Genomic DNA, 25,326 nt, shown 5'->3' with positions numbered 1-25,326 from the left:
ATCTCTCTCATACTGCATCTCATAACATGCCTAGTATATTCACTTATGCTTCACAAAGTAGTTAGATTCCTCACTTGTACTGATCTCTGGATTCGTACAAATCTGGAACCAACTCCTTATCTATGAGTGAATTTCTTCGCACGATGAGGTCAGTGTCTTCTAAACTGATTTATATTCAAAATCTTCTGAGAATGCATATGACCTCTTCCCCTTCCCTCGCACCTTAATGCTGTCATAGGTACATGTCCGTGGGAGAATCCCTTGGTTCTCATAGTCTGCATTCATTTGCAGAATTCTTACAGCATCATATAAATTCTCCCGGAGCAAGTTCCTGTTTGTCTAGCAAGCTAAAATCTTTGAAGCCTTTGAACGTGTTGAAGCCTTTCAGTTTAAAGTTCATGGCTTCAGAGAAATCAGCAAGGAAGGATGGCAGAAAGCGTCATGGAGAAACATCTAGAGATCTGCCAGATGACCTCTCAGAACTGTACAAGACAGATCCTGAAGAGGATTACAATCAGCGCAAGACCCAAATCCAATGGATTCAAAGATATTGGGCAAAACAATGGTTCAAATACCGATTTGTAACCCAGGAATATGCTGAGAAAAATGCCATCAAGAGACCGTGGGGAGACATCCTATACAAGAATCTTCAACTCAGGTCCAGAGATGAAGCCATTGAACAAGGCTTCTATCCCTGCATGGTCCGTGGGCCACAGCCTGCTGATGCACACCCATCGTCACTACTATGGTGTCGTGACGACATTCTGTTCAAGCGCAACTTCCAGTTTGCCCAGAACTCAGCGAAGCAAAACAAGAAGACATTGGGACTAGACTTCAACCCTGGTCCCTCAGCTCCAAGGGCTGATGGCACACGAGATGCAGAACCCAATGTCGTCGGTCCTTTCTACAACCTTGAAGGCCTCATCACCCATATCTTGGTTCAAGGGACTGCAGTGAATGAGCATGTAGCTGACGCTGAATCAGATGAAGCGCCTGCAGCGCCGAAGCCAAAGAAGTTGAAGAATTATAAAGCTTCAAAGCCTGCCCCTTCACCAAAAATCTCACGAGCGAAGCCACTGGCAACTGCACCTCCTGAAGACAGTGTACAGTCTGAAGATTTATCACGCATCTCCAAGCCCCAGAAGGTCAAGATGCCTCTGCCACACACCGGCCAAGAGCTAACAGCTGCTGCCATTCTGCGCAATGATGCCATTGATCTGTCAAGTGATGAAGATCTAGCAGATGACGCTCTTGAGCAACTCATCAAGAGCAAAGAAGAAGCAGAAATCTTCAATGATCTGCCTCTCTTTGATGTAACAATCATTCACAACTTCATTGATGAATGGTTTGACACGCCAAACATCAGCTTCGACGATCTCCAACGACCCATTAGCCTCAGTGTCGCCTTCCATGGCGCCATTGCTTCAGAGTTAACTATCGCCCAGCGCATTGTTGAACTGAAGCAGAAGATTGACTTTGAGAAATCTCAGTTCAAGAAGCATATGGCCAAGCTCAGCGTGCAAGACGTGAAGAGTTTCAAGATTATGCTGCACGAGCTCAAGGAAGCCTTTCTAAAGAAACATGCAGAAGCTCAGGGTTCTCGTGAGCACATGAAGGTCCTGGCTGATAGGTGTGTGCAAGCCTACAATGAGGCTGAGAAGCGCAAGGCCCTTGGGCGTCCTGGCATCGACCCCAGGATGGCTGCCAAGAAGCAGAAGAAGCCCGCTATGGCTGAACCTGAAGCACCACGGCAGGAGGCAGATCCCCTTGTCTTCCCAACTCGCATGACTGGCCCGAAGCCAAAGGCCAGGTCAACCGCTTCAGAACTGAAGAAGACCAGGACTGCTGAGGCTGAAGCAAGGAAGAGAAAACATCCTGAAGCCTCTGCTACTACCCCCGCCAAGAAGAAAAGAAAGACCAAGAAGGAACGGGCTGCTCCCACAGAGCCCTTGATTGTTGAACCCATTTCCATCGTTCACCCCGACGCCGATCCACAAGAACGTCAACTGACTGTCCATGAGCCTGCTTTCACAGAGGCTCATGAAGCTGAAGACTTTCCAGCAGCTGATCCCATCGTTGCTGAAGACATTGGTCATCATGACCATGTTGAAGATGATGCAGCCCTTCCTCAGCTAGAATACCAACAGGTATCATCGCCTGTGCTAACGCACGGCGAACTCATCAGCATTGGTCGTCCACTGACGCCAATTGCACATGATGCTTCATGGGCGGATCGCCCACAAGAGATTGAAGACCTTGAGGCCCAGCCAACAACAACTCCACAGGCGTCGCCCGCGTTGCGCAGGCTTCGCAAAGGTCCAAGGCCTCAAGTCTCTGCGTCTGAAGCTAAAACTCCTGAAGACATTCCGGCTGCATCAGCCGATGAAGAAGAAGTACCACAAGCTGCTACTCCCCTGTCCCACCAAGAAGCAGTTCTCAAGGAGAACGTGATCGTAAGCGACCCTCTAGCTCGTCAAGTGGAGGTTGAAAATCTTGCGGCTGCCACCACCAACACCACTGAAGCCACTGACGCTGTCATGGCTGAAGCAAATGTGGAGCCCTCACCAACAAAAGCACCAGAAGTCAGCGAAGCCACTGATCCCGCTGCTTCTGTTCCTGCGTCTGCTGCCGGTCCCCAATTTGACTATCATGTTGAGCACAGGCCTCAGGTACAGAAGCCAATCCCAAGATTGCTAAGGTTCCCAGGTCCTGCATCAGCACCTGGCTACTTCAATATCAATGGCTTCAGAGCAGACAACACATTCTTCAATAGCTCCAGGAACCCCTACTCCAGGGAAAGAATATCATCTGATCGGTTCTGGAGTTATCCGCAGCAAAGCTATTACTCATGCGTTCTTTACAACCAAGGTCGCATCTTCCCACACAAGCGCCTTGACATTGAAGCAATAGCTGGTCTGCCCTGTCTGGAAGAAGCTCTGGATTGCTTCAAAGAGGTTGGTCTACTGCCGTTCGTCACTGACCAAGAGCATTGGAATGAAGAGTTGCTGCTCCAATTCTATGCCACACTTCACATCCGCGGGTATAGCAGAGATCCGAAGACTTGGGTCCTGGAGTGGATGACAGGAAACGTTCATCATGAAGCCAAACCCTTTGACATCATTGAGCTTACTGGTTTCCCCACTCCTAGCGATCTCTACAAGCATGGCTGTCAGCTTCATAGTGAAGCTATTGAGAGCATCTTTCAGAAGACTGAACCTAATATGAGTCAGATGCTCAGTATGATGAAGCCATTGCCCCAAGATGCTGCTTATCCCACGGAGTTCTTCGTTGAAGACCTTGAGTATCTGCCAAGAACCATTTATCACATCATAAGGCGAACTCTCTGGCCAATCAAAGGACATTCTCCCCATGCCAAGCTGGAAGGTGCAATGAAGACTTTGGTCTTCTACATTCTTCATGGAAAATGCTTCAATACACAGGATTTCTTCATTCGCCAACTTGTTGCATCTGGCTCTGATCTATTTGGTTTGAAGTTCTACGCCCCTTGGGTGATGCGGCTGATCAAACTTCACTCCGCTATCTCATATCAGCCCTCGGCCCGTAACCATCGGATCTTTTTGCCTGATGTGGATATGTCTATTGAAGCCATCTATCCTGAGCCTGCCAAGGAACCTCTCAGTCTTCAGAATGCAGAGCATCAAAGTTTCACTCAAAATGTTGAAGGCGTTGAAGCCGTAACTCGTGTGTATCCTTTGGCTGGCACTACACGTGCACCGCATCCTGCTCTCACTGAAGCCACTGACAGTACAACTGCTCCACGACCCAAGAAGCGCACTCGTGTTCTCAACGACCGAGAGCTTCTTGTGGCTCTTCATCAGAAACAGGATAGGCATCATGACTGGCTGAAGCGTCAGATGCAAAGCCTCTTGGTGGATGTTAATCGCATTCGCAATCTTGCCACCAAGAATGCTTTTGTTGCCCATGAAACCTCTCGCCGCACATGGAAAGGGCTAACACTGATGTGTTCTGAAGATGATCTTCAAGAGGATGGCTTCACTGAGCGATTCAAGTTTGACTCCACACCTCCTCGAAGGGCAGTGCTGCGACGAACTCCATCCCTTGAAGACTTTGAGTTCTCTTCCTCTGCTGCAACTGTGAATGCCAAAGTTGAAGGAAATATGCCCTAGAGGCAATAATAAAGTTATTATTTATTTCCTTATATCATGATAAATGTTTATTATTCATGCTAGAATTGTATTAACCGGAAACATAATACATGTGTGAATACATAGACAAACAGAGTGTCACTAGTATGCCTATACTTGACTAGCTCGTTAATCAAAGATGGTTATGTTTCCTAACCATGGACAAAGAGTTGTTATTTGATTAACGGGATCACATCATTAGTTGAATGATCTGATTGACATGACCCATTCCATTAGCTTAGCACCCGATCGTTTAGTATGTTGCTATTGCTTTCTTCATGACTTATACATATTCCTATGACTATGAGATTATGCAACTCCCGTTTGCCGGAGGAACACTTTGTGTGCTACCAAACGTCACAACGTAACTGGGTGATTATAAAGGTGCTCTACAGGTGTCTCCAAAGGTACATGTTGGGTTGGCGTATTTCGAGATTAGGATTTGTCACTCCGATTGTCGGAGAGGTATCTCTGGGCCCTCTCGGTAATACACATCACTGAAGCCTTGCAAGCATTGCAACTAATGAGTTAGTTGCGGGATGATGTATTACGGAACGAGTAAAGAGACTTGCCGGTAACGAGATTGAACTAGGTATTGAGATACCGACGATCGAATATCGGGCAAGTAACATACCGATGACAAAGGGAACAACGTATGTTGTTATGCGGTCTGACCGATAAAGATCTTCGTAGAATATGTAGGAGCCAATATGGGCATCCAGGTCCCGCTATTGGTTATTGACCGGAGACGTGTCTCGGTCATTTCTACATTGTTCTCGAACCCGTAGGGTCCGCACGCTTAAGGTTTCGATGACAGTTATATTATGAGTTTATGAGTTTTGATGTACCGAAGGAGTTCGGATTCCCAGATGAGATCGGGGACATGACGACGAGTCTCGAAATGGTCGAGACGTAAAGATCGATATATTGGACGACTATATTCGGACATCGGAAAGGTTCCGAGTGATTCAGGTATTTTTCGGAGTACCGGGTAGTTACGGGAGAAGCAATGGGCCTTGATGGGCTTTAGTGGGAAGAGGAAAAAGGGCCAAGGGGCTGCTGCGCCCCCCCTCCCCTCTAGTCCAAATTGGACTAGGGAAAAGGGGGCCGACCACCTTTCCTTCTCCTCTACTTCCTTCTCCCTTCCTCCCCGCTTGGTGGACTCCTACTAGGACTTGGAGTCCTAGTAGGACTCCACATCCTGGCCGCACCAATTGCCTTGGCCGGCCTCCTCCTCCTCCATCCTTTATATACTGAGGCAAGGGGCACCCCATGAACACAAGTTGATCCACGTGATCATATTCTTAGCCGGGTGCGGTGCCCCCTTCCACCATAGTCCTCGATAATATTGTAGCGGTGCTTAGGCGAAGCCCTGCGACGGTAGTACATCAAGATCGTCACCACGCCGTCGTGCTGACGGAACTCTTCCCCGACACTTTGCTGGATTGGAGTCCGGGGATCGTCATCGAGCTGAACGTGTGCTAGAACTCGGAGGTGCCGTAGTTTTGGTGCTTGATCGGTCGGGCCGTGGAGACGTACGACTACATCAACCAAACGCTTCCGTTGTCGATCTACAAGGGTACGTAGATCATACTCTCCCCTCTCGTTGCTATGCATCACCATGATCTTGCGTGAGCGTCGGAATTTTTTTGAAATTACTACGTAACCCAACAGTGGCATCCGAGCCTAGGTTTTATATGTTGATGTTATATGCACGAGTAGAACACAAGTGAGTTGTGGGCGATATAAGTCATACTGCTTACCAGCATGTCATACTTTGGTTCGGCGGTATTGTTGGACGAAGCGGCCCGGACCGACATTACGCGTACGCTTACGCGAGACCGGTTCTCCCGACGTGCTTTGCACATAGGTGGCTTGCGGGTGACAGTTTCTCCAACTTTAGTTGAACCGAGTGTGGCTATGCCCGGTCCTTGCGAAGGTTAAAACAACACCAACTTGACAAACTATCGTTGTGGTTTTGATGCGTAGGTAAGATTGGTTCTTTCTTAAGCCCGTAGCAGCCACGTAAAACTTGCAACAACAAAGTAGAGGACGTCTAACTTGTTTTTGCAGGGCATGTTGTGATGTGATATGGTCAAGACATGATGCTAAATTTTATTGTATGAGATGATCATGTTTTGTAACCGAGTTATCGGCAACTGGCAGGAGCCATATGGTTGTCGCTTTATTGTATGCAATGCAATCGCGCTGTAATGCTTTACTTTATCACTAAGCGGTAGCGATAGTCGTGGAAGCATAAGATTGGCGAGACGACAACGATGCTACGATGGAGATCAAGGTGTCGCGCCGATGACGATGGTGATCACGTCGGTGCTTCGATGGAGATCACAAGAACAAGATGATGATGGCCATATCATATCACTTATATTGATTGCGTGTGATGTTTATCTTTTATGCATCTTATCTTGCTTTGATTGACGGTAGCATTATAAGATGATCTCTCACTAATTATCAAGAAGTGTTCTCCCTGAGTATGCACCGTTGCGAAAGTTCTTCATGCTGAGACACCACGTGATGATCGGGTGTGATAGGCTCTACGTTCAAATACAATGGGTGCAAAACAGTTGCACACGCGGAATACTCAAGTTATACTTGACGAGCCAAGCATATACAGATATGGCCTCGGAACACGGAGACTGAAAGGTCGAGCGTGAATCATATAGTAGATATGATCAACATAATGATGTTCACCAATGAAACTACTCCATCTCACGTGATGATCGGACATGGTTTAGTTGATTTGGATCACGTAATCACTTAGAGGATTAGAGGGATGTCTATCTAAGTGGGAGTTCTTTAAGTAAATTAATTGAACTTAAATTTATCATGAACTTAGTCCTGGTAGTATTTTGCAAATTATGTTGTAGATCAATAGCTCGCGTTGTTGCTTCCCTGTGTTTATTTTGATATGTTCCTAGAGAAAATTGTGTTGAAAGATGTTAGTAGCAATGATGCGGATTGGATCCGTTATCTGAGGTTTATCCTCATTGCTGCACAGAAGAATTATGTCCTTGATGCACCGCTAGGTGACGGACCTATTGCAGGAGCAGATGCAGACGTTATGAACGTTTGGCTAGCTCAATATGATGACTACTTGATAGTTTAGTGCACCATGCTTAATGGCTTAGAATCGGGACTTCAAAGACGTTTTGAACGTCATGGAGCATATGAGATGTTCCAGGAGTTGAAGTTAATATTTCAAGCAAATACCCGAGTTGAGAGATATGAAGTCTCCAACAAGTTCTATAGCTAAAAGATGGAGGAGAATCGCTCAACTAGTGAGCATGTGCCCAGATTGTCTGAGTACTACAATCGCTTGAATCAAGTGGGAGTTAATCTTCCAGATAAGATAGTGATTGACAGAATTCTCTAGTCACCATCACCAAGTTAGTAGAACTTTGTGATGAACTATGATATGCAAGGGATAACGGAAACGATTCCCAAGCTCTTCGTAATGCGGAAATTGACGAAGGTAGAAATCGAGAAAAACATCAAGTGTTGATGGTAGACAAGACCACTAGTTTCAAGAAAAGGGCAGAGGGAAGAAGGGGAACTTCAAGAAGAACAGCAAGAAAGTTGCTGCTCAAGTGAAGAAGCCCAAGTCTAGTCCTAAGCCTGAGACTAAGTGTTTCTACTGCAAAGGGACTGGTCACTGGAAGCGGAACTACCCCAAGTGATTGGCAGATAAGAAGGATGGCAAAGTGAACATAAGTATATTTGATATACATGTTATTGATGTGTACTTTACTAGTGTTTATAGCAAACCCTCAGTATTTGATACTAGTTCAGTTGCTAAGATTAGTAACTCGAAACAGGAGTTGCAGAATAAACAGAGACTAGTTAAGGGTGAAGTGACGATGTGTGTTGGAAGTGGTTCCAAGATTGATATGATCATCATCGCACACTCCCTATACTTTCGGGATTAGTGTTGAACCTGAATAAGTGTTATTTGGTGTTTGTGTTAAGCATGAATATGATTTGATCATGTTTATTGTAATACGGTTATTCATTTAAGTAAGAGAATAAATTGTTGTTCTGTTTACATGAATAAAACCTTATATGGTTACACACCCAATGAAAATAGTTCGTTGGATCTCGATCATAGTGATACACATAATCATAATATTGAAACCAAAAGATGCAAAGTTAATAATGATAGTGCAACTTATTTGTAGCACTGCCGTTTAGGTCATATTGGTGTAAAGCGCATGAAGAAACTCCATGCTGATAGGATTTTGGAATCACTTGATTATGAATCACTTGATGCTTGCGAACCATGCCTCATGGGCAAGATGACTAAGACTCCATTCTCCGGAGCGAGCAACTGACTTATTGGAAATAATACATACTGATGTATGCGGTCCGATGAGTGTTAAGGCTCACGGCAAGTATCGTTATTCTCTGAACTTCACAGATGATTTGAGCAGATATGGGTATATCTACTTGATGAAACATAAGTCTGAAACATTTGAAAAGTTCAAAGAATTCCAGAGTGAAGTGGAAAATCATCGTAACAAGAAAATAAAGTTTCTACGATCTGATCGCGGAGACAAATATTTGAGTTACGAGTTTGGTCTTCAATTAAAACAATGTGGAATAGTTTCACAAACTCATGCCACATGGAACACCACATCATAATGGTGTGTCCGAACGTCATAACCGTACTTTGTTGGATATAGTGCAATCTATGATGTCTCTTACCGATCTACCACTATCGTTTTGGGGTTATGCATTAGAGACAGCTGCATTCACGTTAAAAGGGCACCATCTAAATCTGTTGAGACGACACCGTATGAACTGTGGTTTGGCAAGAAACCAAAGTTGTCGTTTCTTAAAGTTTGGGATTGTGATGCTTATGTGAAAAAGCTTCAGCCTGATAAGCTCGAACCCAAATCGGAGAAATGTGTCTTCATAGGATATCCAAAGGAGACTATTGGATACACCTTCTATCACAGATCCGGAGGCAAGACTTTTGTTGCTAAGTTTGGAATTTTCTGGAGAAGGAGTTTCTCTCGAAAGAAGTGAGTGGGAGGAAAGTAGAACTTGACGAGGTAACTGTACCTGCTCCCTTATTGGAAAGTAGTGCATCACAGAAAACTGTTTCAGTGACACCTACACCAATTAGTGAGGAAGCTAATGATGATGATCATGTAACTTCAGATCAAGTTACTACCGAATCTCGTAGGTAAGCCAGAGTGAGATCCGCACCAGAGTGGTATGGTAATCTTGTTCTGGAGGTCATGTTACTTGACCATGACGAACCTATGAACTATGAGGAAGCGATGATGAGCCCAGATTCCGCAAAATGTCTTGAAGCCATGAAATCTGAGATGAGATCCATATATGAGAACAAAGTATGGACTTTGATTGACTTGCCCAACGATCGGCAAGCCATTGAGATTAAATGGATCTTCAAGAGGAAGACAGACGCTGATAGTAGTGTTACTATCTACAAAGTTAGAATTGTCGCAAAAGGTTTTCGACAAGTTCAAAGTGTTGACTACGATGAGAGTTTCTCACTCGTATCTATGCTTAAGTCTGTCCGAATCATGTTAGTAATTGCCGCATTTTATGAAATCTGGCAAATGGATAAACAAAACTGCATTCCTTAATGGATTTATTTAAGAAGAGTTGTATATGATGCAACCAGAAGGTTTTGTCGATCCTAAAGGTGTTAACAAAATGTGCAAGCTCCAGCGATCCATCTATGGACTGGTGCAAGCATCTCGGAGTTGGAATATATGCTTTGATGAGTTGATCAAAGCATATAGTTTTATACAGACTTGCGGTGAAGCCTGTATTTACAAGAAAGTAAGTGGGAGCACTACAGCATTTCTGATAAGTATATGTGAATGACATATTGTTGATTAGAAATAATGTAGAATTATTCTGCAAAGCATAAAGGAGAGTTTGAAAGGAATTTTTCAAAGAAAGACCTCGGTAAAGCTGCTTACATATTGAGCATCAAGATCTATAGAGATAGATTAAGACGCTTGATAAGTTTTTTCAATGAGTACATACCTTGACAAGATTTTGAAGTAGTTCAAAATGGAACAGGCAAAGAAAGAGTTCTTACCTGTGTTGCAAGGTGTGAAATTGAGTAAGACTCAAAGCCCGACCACGGCAGAAGATAGAAATAAAATGGAAGTCATTCCCTATGCCTCAGCCATAGGTTCTATAAAGTATGCCATGCTGTGTACCAGATCTACTGTATACCCTACACTGTGTTAAGAAAGGGAGTACAATAGTGATCTAGGAGTAGATCAATGGACAGTGGTCAAAATTATCCTTACTAGAATAAGGATATGTTTCTCGATTACGGAGGTGACAAAAGGTTCGTCGTAAAGGGTTACGTCGATGCAAGTTTTGACACTGATCCAGATGACTCTAAGTCTCAATCTGGATACATATTGAAAGTGGGAGCAATTAGCTAGAAGTAGCTCCATGCAGAGCATTGTTGACATAGAAATTTGCAAAATACATGCGGATCTGAATGTGGCAGACCCGTTGACTAAACTTCTCTCACAAGCAAAACATGATCACTTTTTGGGTCTTAATCACATAGCGATGTGAACTAGATTATTGAATCTAGTAAACCCTTTGGGTGTTAGTCACATGGAGATGTGAACCAATCACATAAAGATGTGAACTATTGATGTTAAATCACATGGCGATGTGATCTAGATTATTGACTCTAGTGCAAGTGGGAGACTAAAGGAAATATGCCCTAGAGGCAATAATAAAGTTATTATTTATTTCCTTATATCATGATAAATGTTTATTATTCATGCTAGAATTGTATTAACCGGAAACATAATACATGTGTGAATACATAGACAAACAGAGTGTCACTAGTATGCCTCTACTTGACTAGATCGTTAATCAAAGATGGTTATGTTCCCTAACCATGGACAAAGAGTTGTTATTTGATTAACGGGATCACATCATTAGTTGAATGATCTGATTGACATGACCCATTCCATTAGCTTAGCACCCGATCGTTTATTATGTTGCTATTACTTTCTTCATGACTTATACATGTTCCTATGACTATGAGATTATGCAACTCCCGTTTGCCAGAGGAACACTTTGTGTGCTACCAAACGTCACAACGTAACTGGGTGATTATAAAGGTGCTCTACAGGTGTCTCCAAAGTACATGTTGGGTTAGCGTATTTCGAGATTAGGATTTGTCACTCCGATTGTCGGAGAGGTATCTCTAGGCCCTCTCGGTAATACACATCACTGAAGCCTTGCAAGTATTGCAACTAATGAGTTAGTTGCGGGATGATGTATTACGGAATGAGTAAAGAGACTTGCCGGTAACGAGATTGAACTAGGTATTGAGATACCGACGATCGAATATCGGGCAAGTAACATACCGATGACAAAGGGAACAACGTATGTTGTTATGCGGTCTGACCGATAAAGATCTTCGTAGAATATGTAGGAGCCAATATGGGCATCCAGGTCCCGCTATTGGTTATTGACCGGAGACGTGTCTCGGTCATGTCTACATTGTTCTCGAACCCGTAGGGTCTGCACGCTTAAGGTTTCGATGACAGTTATATTATGAGTTTATGAGTTTTGATGTACCAAAGGAGTTCGGAGTCCCAGATGAGATCGGGGACATGACAAGGAGTCTCGAAATGGTCGAGACGTAAAGATCGATATATTGGACGACTATATTCGGACATCGGAAAGGTTCCGAGTGATTCGGGTATTTTTCGGAGTACTGGGTAGTTACGGGAGAAGCAATGGGCCTTGATGGGCTTTAGTGGGAAGAGGAAAAAGGGCCAAGGGGCTGCTGCGCCCCCCCTCCCCTCTAGTCCGAATTGGACTAGGGAAAAGGGGGCCGGCCACCTTTCCTTCTCCTCTACTTCCTTCTCCCTTCCTCCCCTCTTGGTGGACTCCTACTAGGACTTGGAGTCCTAGTAGGACTCCACATCCTGGCCGCACCAATTGCCTTGGCCGGCCTCCTCCTCCTCCATCCTTTATATACTGAGGCAAGGGGCACCCCATGAACACAAGTTGATCCACGTGATCATATTCTTAGCCGGGTGCGGTGCCCCCTTCCACCATAGTCCTCGATAATATTGTAGCGGTGCTTAGGCGAAGCCCTGCGACGGTAGTACATCAAGATCGTCACCACGCCGTCGTGCTGACGGAACTCTTCCCCGACACTTTGCTGGATTGGAGTCCGGGGATCGTCATCGAGCTGAACGTGTGCTAGAACTCGGAGGTGCCGTAGTTTTGGTGCTTGATCGGTCGGGCCGTGGAGACGTACGACTACATCAACCAAACGCTTCCGTTGTCGATCTACAAGGGTACGTAGATCATACTCTCCCCTCTCGTTGCTATGCATCACCATGATCTTGCGTGAGCGTCGGAATTTTTTTGAAATTACTACGTAACCCAACAAGAGTAATCGAGGATGAAGACGATGCTACTTCACCGCCACCTCCTTCAGCACGCTTCGACTCTGCTCCAAGCTCTTTAGCACCGCCAAACACAACCAACGACCCTGCTGCTTCACCTACTCCTCATGGGAACGAGTAGATGCTCTATGTCTTCAAACCTTTTTGGTCCTTACTGACAAAAGGGGGAGAAGCATATGAGGTTGATAGTCTTCAAGCGGGTCCATATGGGCGGGTGCTTTATATTTTGCTTCGTGCTTACAACTCTTGTTTTGCTTTATATTTGGTTCTTTGACTTGTAACACTTAAACTCGATGGTCGTCTGCTACTTATTTGCCACCTTATGTTGCGATGATAAATTCCGCATGTGCGACGATAAATTCCGCACTTAGATCATTCTGTAGACGTCCATTTTCCATTATGCATGTCATTATCTTCATATACTTTCACATGCATAGTGGATTGTCATCATAAGTTGAAGTGGATCTCCACAAGTACAACCTGCCATGTGCATTTGCATTCCAAAAGCAAATTACTTATATGTACAACCTTGCAACTTATGAAGACAATTCCTTATCCTTTACAATTTCACAGATTATATTCACCGTTGAAAACTTCAACTAGTTTGTCATCAATCACCAAAAAGGGGGAGATTGTAAGTGCATCTAGTGCCACCCCTAGTTGGTTTTGGAGTATTGACGACAAACCTAGTTGAGGGACTAATGTGTTTGTGAGAATTGCAGGATAACACAGGTAGAAGTCCCTCATTGAAGTCAAAGGTGGTATATGAAGATATTCACATTGAAGACTATGACAAGAGAAGACACCACATGAAGCCTATGGAGCTCGAAGACTTAGATCTTTCGTAGTTCTCTTTCTTCTGTGTTGAGTCATAGGAACCACCGTACTGTTAAGTGGGGTCCAAGAGAACCAGTCAGAATGACTGAAGTGATGCTTAAACAAAACCTATGTCTTCGAGTGAAGACTTTGAGAGCGAATCTTGTCCAGAGTCGGGCAAGTCAGCTTTGCTTGAAGCCCAAGTAAAGTTGCCGTGTGAGTTTGAAATCTGACCGTTGGAACACGTGTCAGTTCCTTAGTGACCCAGGGTCATTTCGGACAAATCAGGTCGGGTTGCCAAGTGGCTATAAATAGCCCACCCCCTACAACCATAAACGGATGGCTGCTCAGATTCAGAGTACGGCTTTTGTCGTTTGAGAGCAACCCACCTCGAAGCCTTTGAGAGAGAATTCCTTGCGAGGATAAAGCCCTAACCACCCAGAGCCAAAGAGAATTAGGCATCACTTAAGTCTTCTTGTCTGTGTGATCTGAAGACTTATTACACTTGAGGACTGTGCATCCTCCAGCCGGTTAGGCGTCGCGTTCTGAGCATCCAAGAGACATTATGGATTGCCGGTGAACGAAGTCTGTGAAGGTTTGGGAGTCTACCTTGAAGACTTACCAGAGTGATTGGGTGAGGTCTGTGTGACCTTAGCTCAAGGGGAATACGGTGAGGACTGGGTGTCCTGCGCTGCGTGTTCAGGACTGGGTGTCCGGGACTGTGTGTCCTAAGGTTTAAATACCTAGCCGCCCTAACTAGACGTACAGTTGTCACAGCAACTGGAACTGGTCCAACAAATCATTGTCTTCAGCGAGTCACTGGTTTCATCTTCCCTTCCCTTTACTTACTGTTACTCCTTGTGAAGTCATTGTATGTTCGCACTATCTTTTGTCTTCACTGAGTGACTGCGTGCTCTGTGTGGCTTCACAATATCTTCCTACCTGATCCTTACTACATTGCTGCTATTAGTCATTGTGCTTTCACTCTATTGAATACTTGACTATGGCTTGCCTAGTGTAGTCTACCTTCCGCTGCAAGGTAATAGGTTTATTTCTATCGTTTGTCTTCATAACTTCCACATTTTGAAGACTTTCATAAAAATCGCCTATTCACCCTCCGTCTAGTCGATATAACGCACTTTCAGTTCCGCTACTCCTCCATCAGGGACGAGCGAATGCGGGCGATCTCGGCTTGCCAAGCCGCCCCTTTGGGCACAGGTGGCATCGGGACGCCGCCGGCGCTCACCCTCCACGCCCCCGGCACATGCATGTCCGGGGGCGCCAGATACTCGGCCTCATAGAGCAGGCGCGCCTCCGGCTCTTGGAGGTGGCGGCGGCCGAAGCCGTTCACCGCCACGCCGTCGCCATGGGAACCTCTCGGCCATTTGTTCATCGGCGGGAAGGAGGGGAGAGGGTTCTTTGTGCGCCGGAGAGGGGGGAAATGTGAACGGTGGTGTCCACCAGCGGGAGGTCCCCTTTTATAGCCGCAGCGGGGCGGCGAGAGGCTGCATACCGTGAGGCATCAATGGAGGCTGACCGGCGCGGCAGCGCAGTAGCCTTCGCATTGATTCCTGCGGGAACCGAGGCGATGAGGACGACAAAGCGGTGTCTCGCTGACTCGGCGGGCCCATCCTCGTTAGCGCCAAAATCACTCGCCCCGGCGCCCCCGGGCGCCCCCCAGCGCGCCGGGTTCGGCCTGGTTCCGCCGGCACCAGTTTCGCCCCAAATCGGCGAAAAATGAGCTCCTAGGGGCGCGACTTGGCCGATTTTTTGGCGCCGGCGCGAAAATATCGCCTGGGGGGCATGTTGGGGGCGCGGCTGGAGATGGACAACTTTTGTTGCTTGTGTTGCCGATTTTTGTCCATTTATTCGATGGAATGTGGATACAATAGTGAAACTTAGAGCATCTTCAGCCGCGCAAGGTACAATAGTGAATACAATAGTGAACCATTAGTCCCTCTTACAATGTCTCTCACCAATCACCAGCAATTGAATAAATGGACAACTTTTCTATGATAAAGTACCATGTAAGCAAGGTACATTATGCCTATGTGAAGAAGCCTCAGCATGTAATACCCCTTTCCCTCTTGGTACTATTCAAACTAGGAAAGAAGCAACTAATCGAATCCATTGATACTCATTTTGCTCTTTGTAAGCACTATGTTAATCACTCCTACTACTATGACCCACACTCTGGAGGATACCCATTAGGGTACCTCCTCGAGTCAACGCAGTAATCATAAATCTTGTGTTTTTCGTCCACCTCCTTGAGCTTTCGTTGCCTGGCTGAACCAGCTGCTGTCACTGGAACCTCGGCCACAGATCCAGGCGGTCTTCTGCGAGACACAGGCGACGGGCTGTAGTTCTGGAAGAGCGAGGTGAACGGCGCCTGGGACCAGTCGGTCTTGACGCGCCCACCCTGCATCGCCCAGTCCTCCATGTTCCAGATGCTACTGTAGAGCCTCATTGGCTGGTACAGTAGGAAAGGGATATCTTTTTCTTTGTTGGTTCTTCATCTGCCGGACCGGTGTGCCGTCGACAAGTATCCTGCAGACGGATTTGACATGGGGTGAATTGGTGCTTTTAAATTCCAGAGTTGCTTACCACTATCACGACACTTTTAGAATGAGACCCACTACTTAATGAAATCAACGAAATATTATATACTCTTAACTGTCATGTTAAAAGATGAGGTAAAAGGAACCATGTTAAAATTGCTCTACTAGCACCACATATGTATGCCCGAAATTACGAAGAACAAGTTATATAAGCCCCATAGTAAGAGGGAAACTTACAATATCTCCTTTGGATTCCAGAGGCTGGAGTAGGAGTGGAAATCTTGAGTGGGATCAAACCAAAGCCGGTACTGCTTCTCCTGGCCGCCTCTTCCCCTGGTGTAAATGTTTGTGTGCAAGGTGTATGGCTCGACGGAGTTGTTCCCCAGGAATTCGAGGTCGACCTCATAGTGTTCTTCCCATGGCCCCTCTGTCAGCAACTGCAACACAAGGAACTAATGGTTAAGAGCATTTCCAGCCACGCCCCCAACAGCCCCCCAAGGATGTTTTTTTAGCGCCGGCGGTCAAAAATCAGCCCAGTCGCGCCCCTAGGATCTCATTTAGCGCCGGTTTGGGCTGAAATAACAGCCGGCGAACCCGAGCCGAATCCAAGCGCTCATGGGTCGTCTGGGGACACCGACAGAAGTGAAAAGGGCGTGGGGCCGCTCTCGGCGAGAGGAGGCCCTTTTCCCGTCGTTTCCTCCCGCTTTCCCACCTTGGCTTCCCTCTCATTCTCCATTCCTCCTGTCAATCTCCTCCTCCTCCACTCCTAGCCGGCCGCCATGCCGCCGAAGAAGTACGTGTCCCCCCGCGCCACGGCGGATGCCGCCGCCGCCCAACCGAAGCAGAGGAAGCCGCCGTCCAAGCCCCCAGGCATGTCCAAGGCCGACTGGAGGGCGGAAGTTCAATGCCGGGAGGCTGTCACGACCGACCGGCAGAACAGGGCGAACACCAAGAAAGCCAAGGACAGGGCGGCACTCGCGGCGGTGGCGGAGCAGGCAGAGCGCTCGGCCGAACAAGCTGAGGCGGCTCGCGCGGGGATGATGAATCCACCTGGCGACCACGACCCGTACGCGTCTTGGAGCTAGCAAAGCGTCGAGTCTCCGGCCGGCTTCTCATTGTCACCACAACCCTAGGGTTGCCTGCCGTCTCCGGGCTACGCCGACAGTGGCGCGCATGGCGGGTTCAACCCCAACATCATCTTTCCCCATGGTCACTGTTGACACCAGATTTTGACACGACCAAGAACTTAATTAAGATGGCCTCAACTGGAGAAGGGCTCAAAGTGAGAAAGTTTCGTATCGTCAAAAGGAGAAACTTTCATATTTGGGCCATAGCCATCCGGTCTCATCTCTACGGCCGAAGTTGTGTTTGAAGTACTCAGATTTTATATTCAGAACACTATTCACCTGATTACACCCCCCAAGATGGACTCATATGAGAAATGTTTCTACATGGATTGTCTTCGTCTCGTCGAGACGATCGATTTCGATATAAACAACGTCTAAATCGGAGGTCGTATGCAAAAGTTAGAGCCAAAACGGTGTGCTGCATAAGTTTGCCTCGGAAGTTCCGGGCAAAACTTCCGGGGAGGTTCCAGGCTAAACCGAAAGTTTGCACGCGGTGCGCCCCGAAGACTGGAATTTTAACATTGTTTGCAGATTTGCGGGGCCGATTTCGACATCAAGATGACCTCGGATGAAAAAGTGATCAACTGAAGAGTTTTTCTCCGTTGCAAGATCTACAACTTTGCTTCTTGGACCATCGTCATCCGAAGTACTATGCGGCCTTCAGATTCAGTGCAAGAGGGCTACTTGATATAATTTCAGCCCGGAAGTTCCGGGCCAGACCGGAAGTTCCGGCCCTCATAGTCCGAGTTAGGGTAACTTTTGATGATTTGGACGTGATTTGAGTCCTTTTCCTGTACGGGAAGTCTAGCCGCCTCATATATATGTAAGGGGTGATGGCCGATTGAACAACACACAATCGATCAAATCATATACCACCTTTTACCTTTACCTTTATCTCTTTACTTTGTTCTTCTTCTTCCTCGTTCTTCATTCGTTCTTCGTTTGCAGGGCGGCGAACCTCGAGCCCCTAGGGGCGGTCAGGCCGACCTAGGGCAGCCCATAGCCGCCGCGCGCCCTGACGGGGTCCCTCCTGGGCGTGTGGGGTTTCGGGTCCTCAAAAGCACCCGCCAGATTGTCTTGCGTACGCTTCCGGCGGGTCTCCTTCGACGTGAGCTGCGGTGCATCACCCCCGGTGTCGAGGGTACACGGTGACGTGTTCGTGTGCGAACACATTTTTTTGCGACTCCGCTGGGGACGAAGCTTTGAACGGTCTCCAGCCCGTTCTTTCTACGAAGAGATCGTCATCAAGTTGCTGCAATCTACAAAGGTAATATGAATACCCAATTCCCCTTTGTAGATGCAAATAATCCATATGTTGTTGCTGGATCACCTAATGAGCATAATGTATCGGCTGGCCCTAGTTTTATCAATCATGCATCTAATTATGCGCAAGGGCCGATGCAAAGCAATCTTCATGCTTCAAATTCTTATGATTTTAGCAACGTACAACATATGTATCCAAACTCTCATGCGTCGGCAACCCCACAAATCCATATGCCGATGAACAACATGATGGGTTTGGTTAATCAATTTGAAACACCTCATGTTAAAATTTCCAATAGCATACAAGAAAGTGTTTCACCTTTTTATTCATCGGCAACTAATTTGCAATATGTGAATCCAACCTTGCCGATGGATGGGAGAATTGGCCATGCTACTGCTAGCTATTCGGCCAGTTACTCTCAACCGTCATATGCTACACCTCATGTTAGTAATTTTTCGGCACCATACACAACTGTAGATGCTCAAAATTTGGCTTCACACCTTTCAAGTCATAGCCGAATAAATGTAAATTTTACAGGAGCAGTTGTGCCAAATATTGTAGAAGATGAGGTAGTGGTGGCTGCATTGAAGAGTTTAGCCCAGAATAAGAGGATTAGTGCTATTTGCCTTGAACAACATGAAAAAGGGCTATTTCCTGATTGTGCCGCAATAAAAGCTAGAGTTTTGCAAGAAGATGAATCTTTGCCAATTGATAAAATTGGCGAGCAAAAATATGGTTTTACAACAATGCATATGCCTTCACCTAGTACTACATCACATTATACACCCCCTACACTACCGCAAAATTTCGGCAACACCCGTGTGTCATTGCCGAAAGAATCTAAAAACATCGGGGGGCAATCATATCCGGAGTGGGCTGAAATTGAGAAAAAGCTTAAAGCCAACTTTGCTGCTCGCCGCCAGAAACAAATAGAAAAAGAATTGGCTCAGATAAAAGAAGCATTGCCAATGGGTAGTATCAACGAAAAGAAGGATAATTCGAAACTTGAAAGTGCTTCGGTTGAAAAAGCCGAATCAAGTAGTATGTATTCTGAATCCATCAAATCCAAAGAGGCAAGTATTATTGAGAAAGGGCATGTCAAGCATAGCAAAACAACCATGCTTGATTTTTCTGAAGTTAATGGAACCTACTTCCTGCCCTATGAGTTTCGTGCCATAGAAATTGACAAGCTTCAAGGACAAGAACAAGTAGCCGAACAAAGTTCGATTGACAAATATCTTCAAATTTATGATGCACGAAATCAAGAAGAAAATTGTGACATGGTGTTGGGAAGTCATCCAGAAGCAAAGCACAATATTATTCATCATATGCAATCATCATGCTCTCCCAACATATTTGAAGAGGTATGTCTAGCAAGTAATTTACCTATTTTCAGATTTGGTCACAACTTTATTGTTGATGCATCTATTAGAAAAATTCTAGTAAGTAATTTTCAAAGACCATTGAAGAAGGGCAATTTACTTGTTAGCAATAAAATTGTTACTAAGCATATCAGCCAATATATTGTACCATTCAAAGAGACCGATAGTGACTTATTACTGCAGCCAAAGTTTTTCCCATTGCTTTATTTAAAGTTCATATCTAATTGGGTAGCTTTTCTTGCTTCATGCTTGGCTTATGCATGGTCTCAATTGAGACGCGTATGTTCTAACTACTTTGATTTCAGAAATTTAAAGCCAAGGTTAAAATCTTTTGGGAAAACCGATGCTAGTGTAGTTTCTTATTTAAGGACATCGGAAAAAGTATGCGAAAGAGAATTCATAGCCGAATGGGAAGATGCCAAATCTGAACCATTCGTTTGCTTAACTCCAAAGCCGTTCTCACAACAAGATCGGCTAGAAAACAAAAAGTATACCTTCAATTCAAACATGTGTGATCAAATCTTTGCTTTGTTGTTGAAAAATAATTACATTAGAATTCTTGATCACCATGTCAAGCCATCTATCCAAGGACGAATGTATTGTAAGTTGCATGATTCGTCCAAGCATAATTTTGAGGACTACCACATGTTTCGTCAAATAGTTAAATTGGCCATTGAAAAAGGACGATTGAAATTTGTTGAAACACCAAAGGATGACCAGTCTATTCCGATTGGTCTTGATGGCAAAAAGGTTTTACATCGGCTACTTCAAGCCGATCCATCTAAAGAGAAAGTAAAAACTGCAGGTGATGGGATCAAGCTTTCAAGTAAAGAAGTAGTTGAAGACCATAATGAACATGAACTTGAGGGTGAGAATTCCATCGAAGCTACAATGAAGACGCTAAGGACTGGGGGCAACAAGGAAATCCAATGATCGATGAAAGCAAACCAAAAGAAAACAAAGGCCGAAATAAGCGCAAGTGTAAGAGATCAAAAATCACCTTCGCTGAACTATTGGATAAATATCAAAAGAAGAGTGGAGAGAAGAATGCTTATCGGCCAAATCATGCAAAGAAACCAAGATCACCCCCAAGGCGCAAATATGAGGATCGGTATTGGCAAAGTGAGCATTTTAATGCAACATATTCATATCCTTATTTTGGGCCGCCAGTGCCAATGCCGTGGATGCATCCCTATGCTCATGTAGATCCATATCCATCATGGGAAAGGTATGATACAAGGGCACACTCTTCATCTTATTTTAGACCATCTAACCAATATTATGCATCTCCGAGAAGATCAACATTTGAACAATCGTATGTTAAAGGCTGTTTCAATCATAAGGAATCGGTCCGGAGCTCAAAGAAGAAGAAAGAGGTGGTCAAACAAGTGTACCGTGTTAAAAGAAATGGTCGTAAGAGTGCAACTTCAGATTTGATCTCAAATGAAAAAGAGCCAATTAACGTGTTGACATTGGCTACTAAAGGCAATGAGACAAAGAAACCAATTATCAAGAGTCAAAGTGCCAAATCTGAAGAAAAGAAGTTGACAGTGCACAAGGTAAAACAAGAATTGCCATTGCTTCAAACAAAATCACAGCCGGGGTGCCCACTCGGCTTATCGTATTGGCGAAAGAATGAATTACAAAAACTTAGTGCACAAGAGCTGAAAAAGAAGAACATGGCATGGGTTCCCAAGAGGAGCAGTCAAAATAAAAATGATGTGCAACCTTCTATTGCAACAAGTGTTATAAAAGTGGAGAAAGAGAAGGATGGAAACCAGAAACAATTAAGCCGAAGATTTGCATCACCTATCAAAATCTTCGGTTAGCACATCATCCATGTTTTTCAACCATACCATTGATGCCTTTGCCATGGAATTCATCATCAGGTATGATAAATTACCCTCCCTGGATTTATTTTGATCCATGGAAGCGACATAATTTTCTGCATCATGATAGGGTATTACCAAATCTCTATACAATTTATTAGCTACATTTCTTCTTGCTAATCCAAAGGGCCGAAATATTTGATTGCTATTTCATTTGTTTATTTCGGCTATACATGATTTGGTGAATGAATTCTACATGGACCTCATGGTAATGGCCGATACTTATCTATTGCCCTAAGAATATATGTAGGAATGGCCGGTGTGGTACTCTAACACCGTCCTTAGTTTGAGTAGAGATTGAGATAAGTGCTTGCAAAGGAATTTGTCAAATTGATGCCATTGAGGATATTATGCATAGACCAATTCACCAAAATTGCAAAGTGAACTTATGTTTTGATTGGGTGTGCTTTGGCTTGTTAGTTTTCAGAACTTCCGTAAGGCCAAGTCATGGTTGATTTTATTATTGAGCATCTTATTGACATCATGCATAATATTTTTTTAGCTTGATCTCTTTAGTACCATGGATATTATATATTGATGGTTAAATTTCTAACAATGGCCAAGGTGTTGGTGTTGTTTATTTATCTCCATATGAAGCTATTTTGTGAAGCCTCATGCCGCTTAAAATATTTTTGCACAATGATCAAAGCCGAATATGCATTGTTATTCGGATTGGAGCTTTGCCTTGCTATAGGTGCTATATATATTGAGGCTTCCAGTGATTCGTTATTAGTAGTGCAACAAATATCCAAGGGTTATCAACGTTTTGATGAATCACTTATAGTTTATCTTTTGGTATGTCTAGATGCAAGATTTACCTTGGGTTGCTTTAAAATTGTTCATATATCTAGACATGACAATTCGAAAGAGTTGGCACAACAAGCATCCGGCTACTATGTTAACCATGGTGTATTACATTTCTATCAATAGCCGATGCTAGGTCTTGTCAATATAGGTAAGGCCGAACCGGAGTCCACCACTTCGGCCACTAATGAAACTTTTATGCAGGCGAAGTAAGGATTGGAGGAAGTTCATTCTTGATTATCTGCAAAATCCTAGCGAAAGGGAGAACAATATGGTTCGGAGGATGGTTTTGGTCTATGGAACCTTATCACCGGATTGTTATAGAAGCCGAGAAGTTTTCACCCAAGTTTGCCTCAAGAGGTTCAAACAAGCAATGGCCGATATATACTTATCGTCCTAAGAACATGCAAAATGGCCGATGGAGTGTTGACATCGTCCTTAGAAAAATCATCGTGCAAGTTATTTTTCGGCACACAAGTTTGCCGAAAAACAGGGGGGCATGTGTTGACACCAGATTTTGACACGGCCAAGAACTTAATTAAGATGGCCTCAAATGGAGAAGGGCTCAAAGTGAGAAAGTTCTGTATCATAAAAGGAGAAACTTTCATATTTGGGTCATAGCCATCCGGTCTCATCTCTACGGCCGAAGTTGTGTTTGAAGTACTCAGATTTTATATTCAGAACACTATTCAGCTGATTACACCCCCAAGATGGACTCATATGAGAAATGTTTCTACACGGATTGTCTTCGTCTCGTCGAGATGATCGATTTCGATATAAAAATGTCTAAATTGGAGTTCGTATGCAAAAATTAGAGCCAAAACAGTGTGCTGCATAAGTTTGCCCCGGAAGTTCCGGGCAAAACTTCCGGGGAGGTTCCGGGCTAAACCGAAAGTTTGCACGCGGTGCGCCCCGAAGACTGGAATTTTAACATTGTTTGCAGATTTGCGGGGCCGATTTCGACATCAAGATGACCTCGGATGAAAAATTGATCAACTGAAGAGTTTTTCTCCATTGCAAGATCTATAACTTTGCTTTTGGGACCATCGTCATCCGAAGTAGTATGCAGCCTTCAGATTCAGTGCAAGAGGGCTACTTGATATAATTTCAGCCCGGAAGTTCCGACCCTCGTAGTCCGAGTTAGGGTAACTTTTGATGATTTGGACGTCATTTGAGTCCTTTTCTTGTACGGGAACTCTAGCCGCCTCATATATATGTAAGGGGTGACGACCGATTGAACAACACACAATCGATCAAATCATATACCACTTTTTACCTTCACATTTATCTCTTTCCTTTGTTCTTCTTCTTCCTCGTTCTTCATTCGTTCTTCGTTTGCAGGGCGGCGAACCTCGAGGCCCTAGGGGCGGTCAGGCCGACCTAGTGTTGGGGAACGTAGCAAAATTTTAAAATTTTCTACGCATCACCAAGATCAATCTATGGAGTCATCTAGCAACGAGGGAGAGAGGAGTGCATCTACATACCCTTGTAGATCGCGCGCGGAAGCGTTCAAGAGAACGGGGTTGATGGAGTCGTACTCGTCGGGATCCAAATCACCGATGACCTAGCGCTGAACGGACGGCACCTCCGTGTTCAACACACGTACGGTTGGGAAGACGTCTCCTCCAACTTGATCCAGCAAGGGGAAAGGAGAGGTTGATGAAGATCCAGCAGCACGACGGCGTGGTGGTGGAAGCAACGGCGATCTCGGCAGGGCTTCGCCAAGCACAGGGAGAGGGAGGAGTGTCACGGGAGGGAGAGGGAGAGGCCAGGGGCTAGGGTGCGGCTGCCCTCCCTCCCCCCACTATATATATAGGGTCCCTGGGGGGCGCCGGCCCTAGGAGATCCAATCTCCAAGGGGGGGCGGCGGCCAAGGGGGTGGCTTGCCCCCCAAGCCAAGTGGGGCGCCCCCACCCCTAGGGTTTCCAACCCTAGGCGCAGGGGGAGGCCCAAGGGGGGCTCACCAGCCCACTAGGGGCTGGTTCCCCTCCCACTTCAGCCCATGGGGCCCTCCGGGATAGGTGGCCCCACCCGGTGGATCCCCGGGACCCTTCCGGTGGTCCCGGTACAATACCGATTACCCCCGAAACTTTCCTGATGGCCGAAACTTGACTTCCTATATATAAATCTTCACCTCCGGACCATTCCGGAACTCCTCGTGACGTCCAGGATCTCATCCGGGACTCCGAACAACTTTCGGGTTACCGTATACTAATATCTCAACAACCCTAGCGTCACCGAACCTTAAGTGTGTAGACCCTACGGGTTCGGGGGACATGCAGACATGATCGAGACGACTCTCCGGTCAATAACCAACAGCGGGATCTGGATACCCATGTTGGCTCCCACATGCTCCTCGATGATCTCATCGGATGAACCACGATGTCGAGGATTCAATCAATCCGTATATAATTCCCTTTGTCAATCGGTACGTTACTTGCTCGAGACTCAATCGTCAGTATCCCAATACCTCGTTCAATCTTGTTACCGGCAAGTCACTTTACTCGTACCGTAATGCATGATCCCGTGATCAACCACTTGGTCACATTGAGCTCATTATGATGATGCATTACCGAGTGGGCCCAGAGATACCTCTCTGTCATATGGAGTGACAAATCCCAGTCTTGATTCGTGCCAACCCAACAGACACTTTCGGAGATACCTGTAGTGTACCTTTATAGTCACCCAGTTATGTTGTGACGTTTGGCACACCCAAAGCACTCCTACAGTATCCGGGAGTTGCATAATCTCATGGTCTAAGGAAATGATACTTGACATTCGGAAAAGCTATAAGAAACGAACTACACGATCTTTGAGCTATGCTTAGGATTGGGTCTTGTCCATCACATCATTCTCCTAAT

The 25,326-nt window shown here is 45.4% G+C and overlaps 1 pseudogene; it reads right to left on the bottom strand.

The window, feature by feature from the left end:
* Nucleotides 1-15,620: 15,620 nt before the first annotated feature.
* LOC147983122 (xyloglucan endotransglucosylase/hydrolase 2-like) overlaps nt 15,621-25,326 on the bottom strand; it is a 29,636-nt pseudogene continuing 19,930 nt past the window's right edge.

The sequence above is a fragment of the Triticum urartu genome, chromosome 2A (assembly GCF_056163025.1).
Source record: "Triticum urartu cultivar PI428250 chromosome 2A, HENAU_Tu73, whole genome shotgun sequence".
In the NCBI taxonomy this organism is placed as follows: Eukaryota; Viridiplantae; Streptophyta; class Magnoliopsida; order Poales; family Poaceae; genus Triticum; species Triticum urartu.
This window is presented reverse-complemented; position numbering and strand designations above follow the sequence as displayed.